The following is a 12,907-nucleotide window of genomic DNA, read 5'->3' as shown; positions in this document are numbered from 1 at the left end:
ATTGCTGATTGTTTGATGTTCTGTTTTGTTTCCATATTTAAGGAAGTCTTTTTCTCTCATGCTAACCATAACTTACATCAATTTGATAAATTATACCTTTTTAAGCAGATTTGAAACATTTATTTCTCTCCCTACCTGATCCCTCCAGGATTTGAAAACTCTTAATGAGTGAGTATTGTGGTTTTTCTTTTTAAAGATTGGCACCTGAGCTAAAACCTGTGGCCAATCTTCTTCTTTTTTTTTTTCTTTGCTTTTTACACCAACCCCCCCAGTACATAGCTGTATATTTTAGTTGTGGGTCCTTCTAGTTGTGGCATGCGGGACACCACCTCAACATGGCCTGATGAGTGGTGCCATGTCTGTGTCCAGGACCTGAACTGGTGAAACCCTGGGGTGCTGAAGTAGAGTGCGCTAACTTAACCACAGGGCTGGCCCCCGAGTATTGTTTTCATGGCAATATGGTTATTTGCATAAATTCAATAAGAATCTGTTCTCCTTATAACAGGACACAATTGGAAATACTGGTTATCTTACCAAAGCTTTGCCTGGAATGTCATATTTGAGAGAAATATACAGACTCAGGACAAGACAGATTTTGAGGAATAAAGGTTGACTTCCTGGAATAAAGCCACTTGGAAATATTGGCCTGGTACCTTGTTTACAAGGATTCCAGCAACCTGGGTAAGTAAGGAAGATCACTTATCTGGCAGTTGCCTGAAACCTTGAAATACTTTGGGGAACCTCAAGAGAAGAGAGGAACCCACCCAAATCTGTAGGTATTGCAGGCAAAATATGATGACAAGTCCTTGGCTTGGCTTTCCTGGCTTCAAGAAGCCTTTAAAGTTCAATCTGAGATTCCTCAGAAAGAGTTCTAGTAAAGCAGATTTGAAAGAACCTATATAATCAATTGCTATTCTTGCTGTACTTATGTAAATAATTGGGCCAAATTTATTGAAACTAAACTCATTTTGCAAACCGATTAGTCTTAATTTGGCTATCTTTGGTAAAAATGTGGGTGATTTTAGAGTGAAAAATTATGTTTCAATAAAAACTATAGTACACATTCACGGATATTAAGTTCTAGTTCTGATAATTGTCTTTGAGGTTTCTATTTTATATCTGTTAACTTGACTGGATCCTGAATTCTTCTGGCGTCTTGAAATCTCTGGCTACCAATCTCCAAATTAACGTTTTCAATTTTTTTCCATATCATTTTCATTTGGAATCATTGAGAACTGAACCTGCCCTTTTCCTGAAGCCTTGCAAACTGAAGCTGGACAATTTGATATAAACTTAATAGAGACTCATGTCTGTTGCTGTGTAAGACACTCAGTAAGATACCTGAACACCTAATGACATCATCAGAGACATTTCAAACTGCCAAAGATGCTTTGATCCTGACACCTAGAAATCTTTTGACTGGCTCCCACCTGGGCTCAGAAAGGTTTATAATTTGCTCCCACCATTAACTTTTTCTTTTTGTCTCTCTAGAAATACTTCTTATTAAATACCTGGTTACTTGCTAACACAATATAGGCTGAACTTTGGGAGCCCACCTGCATCACCATCTTCCTAAGAGAATGGTTCAATGAGATGCAACAACCTATGCCCCTCATCAACAGGATAACCCCTCAAGATTGAAGATGAACAACAAAAGGGGTGATTATACCAGTCAACACAAGGTTGACATAAGGGAAGCCATATTGTAAAAAAGAAACCATGTTGTAACTTTGAATGACTTCTGATTAACTAACCCAGAGAAGCACTGTAGATTTTATGGACCCTCTCAGCTGCTATAAGTTGATGACTTTGTTTTTTTGAGTTCCTTAGGAATGTGATGACCCCCAGGCAGAGAGTCTGTGCTGATGGCCATCATCAACGACAACTGAAAGATCAGGGTATAGGCCGTTGCTCTGGTCTCTGATGCATATGCAGTAAAACAAAAGACTATCAGGAACTGAGACCAGATGTCTGCCCCTACCTGGAGATCAGATGGAGGCCTCACTGGGATTAGGTCTATTTTTCAGGGACTTTTAAAATTTAGATGTTCTATACTTCTTATGCTTCTGTTAAGCCAGGAATAAGAGACTATTTCAAAATGAGTGCTAAACAGCTTCATTCCATTAACCCAGATCTATGCCACAATTCAGCAGGAAGTAGCTAGCTCAGTCATTACCCCGAATCCTTCAAGAATGAGGAATGGCCAAAGAATAGGGGGGATTGAAACCAGAAATCAGTCATTGATGATTAAGTATCTAGGTACTAAAGGTTTTTCCTTTTTGCAATTACCAATTATAGCTTTTAGCTATTTAACACACCCATTGTTAACTTGCTGCTTAGGCAATATGCTCTCTGATTCCCTCTAGGCTCCTATAGATAACATCTCCCTGGACTCTTGGTCACCATGGTAATGGCTGTGTGAGCTGTTTTTCAGGAATTAGAACTCCTTGTCCACTGCACGCCAGTTGAGACCACCAACTCATCAACTGGGCCTACACAGATGTCTGACAGGTGACCTTTTGACATCAAGAGGCTGAAATCGCCACCTCAGATCATGCTAAAGCCGCCATTTTGTGAACATGGGTCCTATGAAGAGGCATGAAATCTGACTACGCTTGTGCAGATCGTCAATTACCTCACCTCTCCTCACCTCCAATCACCAACCTCCACATTTCAGACCACCTTGCCCCCATCCCATAAATATCCCTGAGTCCCTGTTTTCAGGGAAATGAATTTGAGGGTCATGCTCTCGCTTCGTCACATGGCTGCCTTGTGATTAAACTCTTTTTCTGCTGCAATCTCGTCATCTTGGTGTTTGGCTTTCTCAGCGGTGGGCAAAAACGAACCTGGTTTGGTAACAAATGCATGTAACACATCAGTTAAAGGAAGCCCACCTTTCAAGACCCTAAATATAAAAAATAAAATGTTTTAATCTGATGTCATTTTAGACATGAAGTTCACTTTGCGAGGAAAGATGTGACTAGATATAACAATGGGTCCTGACTGTAGATACACTTTTCAAACTTTGGAAATAATTAAGGCAAGAAATTTCACCAGCAGATAGCTTTTGCCCTATTGGAATGCTGCCTGAAACCACTGTGTTAGACCCAATCTGTCCTACCCCAGGATAGCAGGCCATGCAGAGGAGACCTGAGACCCCAAGCTGACAGCCAGTGCCAAAGTGCCAGACCTGTAGGGCCACATTCCATCCTAGCCAACCTATATGCAGCTACATGAGTGGGCCCAGCAAAACCAACGGAGGAACCATCCAAGGAACCCACAGAACTCTGAGCATAATAAATTCTTGTTAAATCACCAAGTTTTGGGGTCGTCAAAACAGATTGGAATAGCTGAGGAAGACTTCATGGAACTCAACATGTACAGAACTAGCCTCATTTTTCTTGACTTGCAGACTTCACTTTTTCCAATAACAGTGCCACCATTTCTTTTACTCTGTTCTGAAACAGAGGCATGTTTTTTCTTTGTTTTCTCTATTTCCCTCCATGATATACAGTATCTAAATCTCATCAATTCTTCCTTAATGATTTCCTTCTCAATGCTCCCTTCTATTAATGCTGTCACTATGTTCATGTTTATTTAATAACTAAAGTACAGCAATGATTCTCTGCTTTTGGTCTTCAGCAGTTCAATTCATCCTGAATCCTCATGAAACTGTCATTGTAGTAAAGTGTTGCTCTAATTATGCTTCTTTCCAGCAAAAGTCCTTAAATGGCTTCCTTTGCCTACACAATAATGTTCTTGCTCCTTAGCCTTATCGGTTGAATCACCTCCTCCGAATTCTGCTTGTGATGTAACTTTCCAGGCATAAGCTATCTTTCTTCTGAGTTATCACTGTCAGAATTGACTTCAGCGGAGCATTTTTTAAAATGGACTCGGAGACGTCTTTCCAGAGAAACTGCCATGCTGTCTTGAACCTTGGACTGGGCCAAAACAACATCTGTTTTACAAGCAATTATTTGAGAAGCCAGCAGGAGAATGAGCATCGAGATCACAAAGACTGAGGATTGTGGACTTTCTGAAGACAGAATCAATAGTCAATCAATGTTTAACCAAGACTAGCTCTCTGAGTCCAACTCCAGTTAAAATTCTTTGTAATACAACCTCTTTTCTTTGACTTTAAAAGCCCCTGGCTTTTTTTTACCCCCTAGCAGGACACTATTTGGATTTCTACTCGAATCTGTTCTCCCCAAATTGCAATTCTTTGATCTGAAATAAATGCTTTGCTTCTTAATCTGGTTTTTGTTTTTGTAAATTATCACTTTTCTCCAAAAACCCCAATTCCAGCCACATTCGCCTAGTTATTGTTTCTAGACTATATTATAAGCATTCTTTCTTTAATACATTTGATCTTGGCTTTTTTCCCTCAAAAGAATCCCCACTATCTAGATCTTGCTCATCCAAAAATGTCCAACTCAAATTCTGCCTTCTATGTGAGGCTGCTTTCCTGACCATTCCCAGATTAATTTTTGAACTCCTTTAATATTTTATCGTCCAAGCCATTCAGTTAACACCCAGTATATAGTCATTTATTATAGTTACGTTTTTTATGAATAATAATGTTTTAGCCACACACCTAAACTGCATCCTTCTGGAGACGAAGATCCATATCTTATGCCTTGTATAAGTATAAAGTATTGTCAGTAAATATTAATTGCTGTTCAAGGAGGCAGTAAGATTTGGGAAGGTAGGGAGAGAAGGAGCATTCTGGAAGAAGAGGAACAAAGTGAGAAAATGCATGGTTTGTTCCAGAGATGGGAAAGATAACATCAAATAAAGGGTCAATTTAATTCCCTAACAATAATAACAACAACAAAAGCAGCATTCAGCTATGTTCCTCCCCTGGCTTACTTTTCTCCAAGGCACAATGGTGCTCATTTTTGCCTCAGGACTTTTACACTTGTGGTGGAAAATATGATCACCAAAATAGAATTTTAAAATTACTTTGTTGTTTGCAAGAACTGTCTTACAGGAAGGAAAGAGGGGGCGTGTTCACTAACCGTAGGCAAATTACCACCATACCCCAGTTCCTTAACATATGAAATTACAGGATCTATTTTATACCTATGCCCCTCCTCCATCTCCCCAGAGTTGCCTTGCGGTTAGCGAGGGAGGAAATGCCTTCTAACACCCAGCAGGATGGGGGAAGGGAGAGCCCCGTAGTCAAAAGTTCCTAAGAGCTCTTTAAAATGGGTGCTGTTTGCATATATTTGAAAGACTCTTATAGTTGGTCCAGTAAAACCCTGTGAAACTACTATTTATGCGAGACCTTAACTTCCTCTAACAACTGACACATAGTGCTGTCAGACAACAAACTCATTTATTCAACAAATACACTGAGTGCCCATTATGAGATAGGCACGATTTTGGGGGAAATATGCCTGACAAGAAACAAAAATTATTTATGCAAAAGTTGAAAAATTAGGAAAAAAACAGTCTATGACAATAGTGACCAAAAGAATGCTGGTTTAGCTATATTAACATAAAAGAAATACACTTTAAGGCAAAAATATTACTAGCAGGTCACTTTGTAGTCTTGAAACATCCAGTTCATCAGGAAGATGTCACAACTTTATTTCTGTATGCTCTGAATAATAGCCTCAATAATTATAAAGTAAAAAGATTGACAGAACAATAATGAAAATAAATACACCCACAATCATAGCAGATTATTATGGAGAAGCTAATTTCTTTACCATCCCTTTTCTCCTTACATCTTTGCATTGCATAGTCCCTTCCTTTTTTTCAGTTATTATCTCCTTAGAGAGTTATTTTCAAGTTATTCTATTTACTGTTTCCCTATCATTCTTTTTTGTTTTTTTGAGGAAGCTCAGCCCTGAGCTAAGTACTGCCAGTCATCCTCTTTTTGCTGAGGAAGCCTGGCCCTGAGCTAACATCTATGCCCATCTCCCTCTACTTTATATGTGGGACGCCTACCACAGCATGGCGTGCCAAGCGGTGCCATGTCCGCACCCAGGATCTGAACTGGTGAACCCCGGGCTGCCAAGAAGCAGAACGTGCACACTTAACCGCTGCGCCACCGGGCCGGCCCCTCTCTATCATTCTTTATTGTATATATATATTTGCCCAAAGTTATAGTATTCATTTACTTGTTTATTAACTTCTCGTTTACTAAAATGTATTCCATGAGGGCAGGGACATCATTTTTCTCATTCACCATAAAATTTCTGGTTCCCTGAACATTTCCTGCTACATAAAAATGTTTGTTGAATTAGAATAACTAAACAATAGAAAATAATTGTTGGACAATTCTGTGTACTAGAAACTTTAAATGCATTATCTTAATTCTCCCAACAATCCTTTATTTGACAGAAAGGGGTAAGTAACTTAATCTCACACAGTTAGCAAATGACAGTCAAGATTTGAATCCAGGGATCTTGACTCATGAGTCCTTGAAATTCCACTGGACTTGGGAATCCACCATAGGCTCATCTTACAGAGAGATGTGACATTTTATTCATTCAATAAAAGTGCATTAAAATACTTACTGTGTGCAACGTGCCAGAGATGCAATGGTGAGGCAGAAATGGACAGTGCCTGATTTCACGGGTCTTATATACCATTATGGCAGAAGAATTAAATAACTACCTACATAATTAATTATTTAGTTACAATTATTTTAGTATCAGCAGGGACAACTTAAAGTTCTATAAAAGTACATAACAGGAGAAACTGACCTAGTCTGGGGATTCAGGAAAGGTTTCTTTGAGGAAGTCCCATTTGTGTTGAAATTGATTTCTAATCGTCTTTCAGATTTTAACCTAAATGTCATGAGCGTCCTAGACACAGGGTGAGTAAAATACCTCATGGTAGAAGAAACTTTAAAAGAAAACTTTTATGGGGCTGGCCCCGTGGCCGAGTGGTTAAGTTTGTGCACTCTGCTGCAGGCGGCCCAGTGTTTCGTTGGTTCGAATCCTGGGCGCGGACATGGCACTGCTCATCAAACCACGCTGAGGCAGCGTCCCACATGCCACAACTAGAAGGACCCACAACGAAGAATATACAACTATGTACTGGGGGGCTTTGGGAAGAAAGAGGAAAAAAATAAAATCTTTAAAAAAAAAAAAGAAAACTTTTATTATTGTATGTATCTCTTGTAGGGAGATTTTTCCTTCTTCCCTTCTAGGTTCTTTGGCTGGTCTAATAACTACTTTGATATAAGACAGATTAACAGGAGAACAACAAATTTAATTATGTATGTATGGGTGCCCCACAAAGACAGGGAGACTCAAAAGGCAGTCAGGCAACTGAGGCTTACATGACATCCTGAGCTAAGGAATGGGATAGGGGCTTCAAAGGGCTGTAGGGCAATTCACAAAAAGATAAGAAAAGCAGATGTTTGGTAACCAGATGTTTGCCCTGCCATGCAGGTAAGTCTTTCAGATAAAAAGTTATCTCTGGCAATAGCTCGCTTTCTGGGCCAGGCCCCCTATCTACATTCTTTTAGGCAGTTAAGGGAGAGGTAAGTTTTCCCTGAGTCTGTTGGGTCTTGATTACCTTCAGTTCAAAATAACCCACATGCCAGAGTGGCACATTTTAGGGTGGCATATTCTGCTCCCCTTCACTCTAACATACAGAGTTAAACTATCTATAATCCTGTTATTATGCCTAAGAAACTTGATAATAAATATTATCAAATATCCAGTCAAAATTAAAATTTTTGTGATTGTTTCAGAAATGTTGATTTTTTAACACAAGGATCCAATCAGGATTCATACACTACATTTGGTAGAATTGTGTTTTAAATCTTTTAAAATATATACCATTTCACCATCTCTTTTGTTTTCTTGCAATATATTTGTTGAAGAAATTGGGTCATTTGTTTTATAGAATTGCCCTTATTTTGGACTGTCCTGATTGCATCCGCATGGTGTTATTTAACATGTTCCTCTGTCTCCTGTATTTTCTGTGAAACTGGTAATTAGGTATAGAGATTTAATCAGATTTGTCAACTCACAAAAACAGAAACCAGTTTAAGAGGCAAAGTGTTTACTTGGGATCAAAGAATTACAATTCAGGAGCACAGATTCATGTAGAGACCCAAACAGTGTCCCAATTACAGGAGAGGGTCTTGCTGTTTTTTATGGGAAAACGGGAAGATAAGGTGAGTTGTATTAAAGAAGAGATCATTGCTACTAGACGAGGTGGGGCCTAGATTTGTACTTCATAGATTGGTCTGAGTTCTAATCACCAGGCAAAAGGCTAGACTTGTACTTCATCGATTGCTTAACAATCCAGTCACCAGCAAGGTCCAGTTCCATCAGTCCTTATAGACAGGATATTCTTGCCCTTACTGATTTCTTGGAATGTTGGTGGTTTGGTCCAGTTCAGAAGATAAAAAAAACAATACTTTCAAGCCAATTCCTCTGGAATGGCAGTTCTGGCTCTCTTTTAATATGGCTCCACTCATGTCATCTTTCACAGACTCAGGTTCCACTTTTTTGACAGGAATATTTCATAGGTGTTGCATACATCCTCTTGTATCATATCAGGGGACATATTAACTTAACTGTCTCTCCTTTGTGATGTCAGCAGCCATTGATCTCCATTGCCTGAATCCAGGATTTCATGAGGGACGACAGATGGGCAATGTTTTAATTTTACCATTTCTTCTTCATTTATTAACTGGAAAATTTCTATATAGAGAAACTTTCTTTCATAAATTATTACGTCAGGTTACACTGAGGTGCAGTTCTCTGAGGAAAGGCAGGGTAAGTGCTCCATTCATTCTCTTTATTTAGTTTCTGTTTTCAGAATAATGTGTTGGTTTCCTAGCATTCTCCAAAGGGATCAATGAGGTTTTTTTTTCCCTGCTGTTCTAAATATCTTTATGGACTCTGGATTTTTACAAATTGTTTGTGTTCCTGTAAAAAAATATGTATTATTAAATTTGATGTATTCTGATAATATGTATGTATATAAATATAATTTCAGATATACAGCACCAATATTACTAAAATATGATTACCAAAACAGATTAATATTTCTTTGCAGGGCCAGCCCTGTGGCCAAGTGGTTAAGTTGGCGGGTTCCACTTCGGTGGCCCAGGATTTCGCTGGTTTGGATCCTGGGCGGGGACATTGCACTGCTCTTCAGGCCATGCTGAGGCGGCATCCCATATAGCACGACCAGAGGGATCCACAACTAAAATATACAACAATGCACCGGGAGGCTTTGGGGGGAAGAAGAAGAAAAGAAAAAGATTGGCAACAGATGTTAGCGCGGGTGACAATCTTAAAAAAAAAAAAGATTTCTTTTCAGTTATTTTTTCCTTAGGATATTTCTCAGTAGGGATGTATAGATAAATTCACGGTTCTACTGGCACTTGGAATAATTCTTTTCTATGTGGCTAATGTGCCATTTCTCTACATATTTAATTTTATTTATTTCATTTTGCTTTCAACTAAAATGTTTTGGGTTTTTTTTGCTTTATAATTATGTAAAACATTTACATGTTTCCAAAGTCTATGCTATAAAACAAGGTACTTTTCTGAAAAGTTTAGCTTTCCTATCTCACCCATCCTATCTTCTCTATGCCCCAATAGGTATCCATTTTTATTAGTTTTTGTTTACCCTTCATTTAAAAATAATATATGCAAATATGTTTCTCCATATTATTATTCCTCCCCTTTCTTAGATAAAAGATATTTGGGGGCCAGCCTGGTGGTGCAGCGGTTAAGTTCACACATTCTGCTTTGGCAGCCTGGGTTTTGCCGGTTTGGATCCCAGGTGTGGACACGGCACCACTCATCAAGCCATTCTGTGACAGGCATCCCACATATAAAGTGGAAGAAGATGGGCACGGATGTTAGCTCAGGGCCAGTCTTCCTCAGCAAAAAGAGGAGGATTGGCAGCAGTTAGCTCAGGGTTAATCTTCCTCAAAAAAAAAAAGAGATTTGCTTTTTTTTCTAAACATGCTTCTTTTTAATGCTTGCCCAGTATATCCCGGTGATTACTCCACAATAGTATATAGACATGGTCTTCATTCATTTTATAGTAGCATATTATTTAACTATGCAAAATAACATAGTTTATTCAACCAGTCTTTTTTATGATGGGCATATATGTTGTTCTTAGTCTTTTGCTGTTACAAAGAGTGCTGCCATTAATAGCCTTGTGCACTCAACTTTTTGTGCTTTTGTTATTGTTTCTTTGGCATAGGGTCCTGGAAGTGAGATGACTGGGTCAATTTGAAACTGTGCTGAATATTGCCAAATTCTTTTCCATATAGGTTATACGACTTTGCATTCCCACCAGCAATGTATGATGCCCATTTCCCCACAGCCTTGCCAACAGAGTATGTTGTCAAACTTTTGGATTTTTCCCTATCCAATGTGCAAGAAACAACAACTCATTATGGTATTAATTTGCATGTTTCTTATTATGAGCATCTTTTTATATGGTCAAGGACCATTCGATTTTCTTTTTCTGTGAACCATCTGTTTACTCTTCTTATCTATTTTTCAAAAGCTCTTTTAGAAGCTCTTTATATATCAAAGATGTTAATTTTTTGTCTGTGATATAAATTTCAATTATTATCTTGTGAGGAATACATTCAACTTTTCCTTTTTTCCATACAGCTTTCAGTTATCCCAACATCAATTATTAAGAAATGGAACATGGTGTTGCTTTGCAGTTGAAAAGAGACGAATGCAGTTGGAATAAGTCAGTGGCAGGGTCAATGAAAAATAAAGCTAGTAAAGTTGGCAGGGGCCAGATCACATAGAATCTCATAGTACAGATGAGAAATTTTGGTTTTTATCTTCATAGCAGTAGACAGACACTGAAGAGTAGTATGTGTCAGGGGATGTTTGAGCAAACCTCCCTTAGCTGGGGCTAGTGGTGGTGGGTCAGTTTCTTTACCCAAATGGGAGGAAAGACAAAGCCACAGGGGAGAAGTAGTGAGTTAGGTCCTAGGGTATGTGCTGAATTTATACTTGGAATATGTATTCAAGCCCCAACATCTTTAGTATTAAAAGACATGTAATTGACTTTTCTTGGTCCAATATGGTTCCCATAAGTATTGCTAAAATTTCAACCCACTTCATCTGAATTGCAATAGCTGTCTACATGTACGGTAGCTGTAATGTGTGAAACTACTTCCTCCTGTGGGAAGCAACAGAACCTACAGCAGGTTTAGAAATCCCTTAGGCAGCTGTCTGGAATAGAATGAATACGCATCATCTCACAGTGGGCTATGCAGGGACACTAGCCATAGATTCAGCTCGCTTTTGCTCTTCCCATCAATTGCAGTAATTAATAATTACTGCCACACTTGTTAGCACTCCTCCTTTAAATAACACTAGCCCACAGTGAGTTCAGTTTGGAAGTTAAATCTTGCTCTTGACAAATTTAGTAAATATATGTATCTATCTTTGCTTTGCAAGGTACACTAGATACATTACTGGACCAGTCCACTAACAACAGGAAAAGAATGGAAGTTAACAAAGGGGTCGGGAAAATAAGTATCAAAGTAATTAATTCAACTAATGTTACAGTTAGTGTCTCTGTGAAGATAATGGCTTATAGGATCATAAAAACTCTATTAGTGCTACCTAATTGGTCAAGGAAAAATGGTGTGCATAACAGGAAATACAGTGTCGAGTTAAAACTTCTAAGGGTCAAGTATGTAACTTGGATCCCATGAACTGAGGTGAATTGGGACCTACTTCAGTTTGTAGATACTGAAATTGAATAATTCATTCAAACAACAATTCCGTTGAAATAATCCAGCATAAGGTGATAGATTACCATGGTGAAGAGTTATAGTTTGACTTTAAACAAACCCAGCAAGGCAAAAATAAGATAAAAACCCACTTTTGACTGAGGTCTCTCCCTTTAAGTTCTGAACATTTTTACTTTCTTATAAAGAAAAGTGTCTGACAAGAATAATGGAGTGTCTCCTGATCTTGGACAAAAAATTTCCCTAAAACAGAGCAATACAAACACATTTGCTATTTAAAAAGATCACGTGGGCTGCTTTATGATGAATGGATTAGAAGCAAAAAGTGTAGAAGTGGGGATACCAGTCTTCCAGGTGATAAATAATGCAGGAAAGCAGACGGTTTTGAGAGATCCGTAGGAGTTATAAACAAGAAGACTTGGTGGTTAGTCGGATGTCAAGGGTAAGGAAGAGGAAGATTCAACCATAATGGTCAATTGTGGCTAGTTTTCCACAAAGGCCTTAAGTAGACATAAATGGAAAACTTGCAGGATTTGCAGTACAGGTACTAATAAAGGGAGCTTGTGCAGGTGCTGGCACCATAAGAAAGGCAAGGCCTAAAACCTGGTCATTACATGGGGGTGACATGGCTCACTGAGTGCGTTGACAGGAACTGATACAAAGCAATGTGTTTTGTTTCAAGAATCTTCCAATCTGGAGAACACTGTACTCAATGTGGCCACTATGCCCACTGTACATTAGACATGCCTTTATGAAATGTGAGGGAAACAACGGGAAGATGAGCCTACCTAGCTGCCTATTTGGTTCATTTTTACCCTTTACTCAACTGATTTGCTGCTTTAGAAGTAAATCAAAACAAATATAACTGAACTGAGTTCGAGCAGTTATCTGTATCCACCCCCAAACTTAAACCAGTGAGCTTCTGGCTTGGGCACTTGACTAAGAAGCTGGGATTGCTACTGTTTGAGATGGGGAACATAGTGGAGGAGGACCCGGCTTTTTATTCTGTTGTTGAAATTGCTGTTGTAGCTGCGGAGACGTAAAGAAAATAAGTTTAGTTTTGGATATGTTGACTTTAAGGTCACTTTGATATTCTAAGTGGAAATAGGAACTAGGCAGTTGCCTATGGGCACAGATCCTAGAAGAAAGTTGTGGGCTAAAGATAAAAATGTGAGAGGGGCCGGC

This window comes from Equus przewalskii, chromosome 5, assembly GCF_037783145.1.
Source record: "Equus przewalskii isolate Varuska chromosome 5, EquPr2, whole genome shotgun sequence".
NCBI classification, from domain to species: Eukaryota; Metazoa; Chordata; class Mammalia; order Perissodactyla; family Equidae; genus Equus; species Equus przewalskii.
The sequence above is the reverse complement of the archived record's forward strand: the minus strand, read 5'-3'. Positions refer to the sequence as shown.